Here is a 3,628-nt window from a genome sequence, read left to right on the forward strand (position 1 = left end):
AACGTGTGTGTGTGTGTGTGTGTGTGAGTGTATGGTCAAGGACTGACCAGAGCACTCATCACCTAGTGAGCTGCCTGCTGCAAAAGGATTTGCTGTCCCAGCAGACTCAGGTGGACTGCGTACAGTCCTTGACAGTTTTACTGGGAAACACACATAAAATGTCCCTGCACACACTAATAAGGAGGCACAGGGGTGGACCCTCCAGTCAAGGGACTGACTGGGCATGGGACAACTGGAGTGATGAATCGTCCGTTGTCCGTAGAATAGAAGAAATCAGGGGTAAATTAAAGGATGTTAAAGGAAAGGTAGGAATGCTTGCCATTTTGGGAGCCTCCTTATTGGCAGGGCAATAGGCGCAATGAGAACACAAGAAGGTTAAGGAGCAGTTAGATGAAAAAAAAAAACAGGGAATTAGATGAGAAAAATACAGGAGTGCAAATATAAGGAACAGGAACTAGAGAGAGAAAGGAAGAAAAATCAGAAGCTACAGGATAAACTAGAACTTTTTCTTTCCCAAGCAAAAGATCCCCCTACAACACTGCAAATTAGGAAACTGTTGGTGGAAGATCCTGAGGATTGGATTTGGGACATATGAGGTGATAGTGAAAATTCTGATTCAGATAGATAGAGATGATCTATACCCTGACCCCGACCCCCCTGCGCAGATCCAACCTGTAGTCAAAAGAGAGACTGCAATGGAACCTCAACGAGGTAATGTCCGCACCACCATTAGAACGACCCTGTGCTCAGGGGATGAATTGGGGAAATTGCAAGATAAATATAGTAGGAAGCCCACAGAATCAGAAACCGAGTACCTGTGGTGAGTCTTCTTATCGGGAGGAGATCGAGTAATGTTAGATGATGCAGAAGCCTCAGGGTACTGGGGACCTGCGGTTTTCCTAAACTCTACAGGACAGAACAACAATCAATCCCTCACAGCTAGAGCTGCACACTGGGCCAGTGGAGAGGACCCCAGAGAAAGGGGAGAACCCCTCAGACTTGCTATCAACAGCCCTGCAGAACTAACAGAAGCTGTGCAGAAATCTGCTTGCATTCAGGCCGTGTATGATAGAGGGACATATAATGCACCGTTACAAGCCCCCATAAATCCCAGGAATTTACAACCTTTAATAAGGGGGCTCCCCACGGTGCTGAAACTTAAAGTACAAAATTTGAGAGATTGTATAATAGCCACCAAGGCCAATAATCATAACCCCATGGTTTCGCCCTTACATATACCTACTTGGGCAGATACCCTATTAGAACTCCATCAAGCAGCCCAGGAGATGGGGATGAATCCAAGACCCAGGGGACAAGTGCACCAGGCACAAGCCACTTACGCCCCAAGGAGGAATCATTCATTCCTGAAGACAAGGAGAGAGAGAGGAAGAAAGGGGAAATCGGCAAACACTGTGAAAAACGGCACTAGCATTAGATGTGCCTCGGCCGATGCTGTATAACCAGAAGACAGAGGACACTGATAAGCTAGTGAAGGAAATGAAAAAAGGAGGCAGAAGTGATCAGTCATCTGCTCCTCTGGATTGGGACAAAAGTGGGGCTCCGAATGCCCACAACCCTTTCTCAGAACTGAAGAAGGAGTTATGAGATTTAAAAAACTAAGTAGTGCTAGTCAGAGGACAGGTCAGCTGATCCGAGTGTTATCTATAGCGCAATGGCCTGAAGGAAATGAACCACGGGTTATCATCCCCGTAGGACCACAGAAACATGAGGTCTCCTTCTTAATAGACACAGGAGACCAAATCAGTGTATTGACTCAAAAAGCAGCTAATGAATTGGGAGTCAAACCATCCAAACGGTCTATATACATAACCGAAGTGATGGGAGGACCTGAGGCTTGTCATATAGCAACTATGAGGGTATGGCTCCCGGGAGAAAAATGACTAATCAAAATCAGCGTAGTCATTAATTGCAATGAAGCTGATAATATATTAGACTTTCACGTATTCCAAGAGAAAAATTGGTTATTTCCTGACAGGACATGTTGGAATTTTGGGACCGTCAATGTTAGACTTCTCCAGATCTCAATGACCCTACCTCCTAGTAGCATCACCCATGTTAATAAATATCCATTATCCTCAGCAGCTCGAGCAGGAATTAAACCCGTAATTAAGGACCTTGAAAGCCGAGGAATAATAGAGTGGACCCATTCACCTTTTAACTCCCCAGTGTGGCAAGTTCAAAAATCCAATGGGGAATGGCGCCTCACAGTGAACTACTGACGGCTTAATGCCAACACAGGCCTCCTTGCTGCTGCGGTGCCAAACATAGCTGAACTAATAAATCAAATTAGAACAGCAGCTTTCCCATGGATGGCCACCCTGGACATCAAGGATATGTTCTTCATTGTCCCACTCCAGATGGAGGATAGGAAAAAAAATGCATTTACATGCCTCAAGGATATAAACATTTCCCTACCATTGTCCATAATGCTTTAGCCCAAGTGGGAGAGATAAAAGCTGTCAAAATAGCAATAGATCATGATGTTTAGCAAAGTTCTATGTTTAGCAAAGTCTGCTTTATAATGATTCTACTTTAAAAGTCAGAACTCCAATTTATTTTTTTAAAAAATGAAGAAAGCTAGCAATTAAAGTTTGTATAGTGAACAATATAAAATGCAATATAGTGAACAATATAAAATGCCCCCAACCTTCACATTTCCAAGTAGACCATCTCTGTTTGTTAATATCAGGTCTAGCAGTGCCCCTCTCCCTGTTGGTTCATCTACAACCTGCAGCAAGAAGTTATCTGACATGTTTTGCAGGAACCTCCTGGACTGTCTGCTCCTAGCTGTGTTGTCTTCCCAGCAGACATCAAGGTGGATGAAGTCCCCAATAAAGACCAGGGCCTGGGATCGTGAGGCTTTTTGCAGTTGCTTGCAGAAGGCCTCATCCACTTCCTCTCCCTGATCAGGTGGCCTGTAGTAAACACCCACCGCAGTGTCACCCCTGTTGGCCTGCCCTTTAATCCTCACCCACAGACTCTTGACTTGTGCTTTGTCCTCCCCTATGCTGAGTTCCATACATTCCAGTTGCTCTCTCATGTAAAGAGCAACTCCGCCAGCTCGCCTTCGTGGCCTGTCCTTCCTGAAAAGCACAAAGCCATCCATGGCCACGTTCCAGTCGTGAGAGCTTTCCCACCATGTCTCAGTAATTGCGATGAGATCGTGGCCCTGCAAGTGCACACGCATCTCCAGTTCCCCTTGTTTATTCTCCATGCCACATGTGTTTACATAGAGGCATTTGAGTTGGGCTCCCAATGTGCCTCTTATTCTAGCTGAGGCAGCTGCAACTTGACTACGTGGGCCTTTAGTATTTCTCATATTTTGTCGTTTATCCTCTCCAAGCTTTGGGCACCCTTCACAGGCTTTGGCTAGGCTGCTGTGAGTGGAATGGCAGGCCATCGCCTATCTTATCACCTGCTTCATCGATGATACTTCCCTCCCACCTTGAATCTAGTTTAAAGCCTTCTCGATGTGCCCTGCTAGCTCATGATCTGGGACCCTCTTCCCCTTTTCAGAAAAATGAATCCCATTCGATGCCATCATGCCTGCCACCATGTAAGGCTTCCTGTTGCCAAAGAAGAGGAGATTCTGCATGCTCAGCATCGA

The sequence above is a fragment of the Tinamus guttatus genome, unplaced genomic scaffold (genome assembly GCF_059628265.1).
Source record: "Tinamus guttatus ecotype Peru unplaced genomic scaffold, ASM5962826v1 Tinamus_guttatus_pri_ptg000565l, whole genome shotgun sequence".
NCBI classification, from domain to species: domain Eukaryota; kingdom Metazoa; phylum Chordata; class Aves; order Tinamiformes; family Tinamidae; genus Tinamus; species Tinamus guttatus.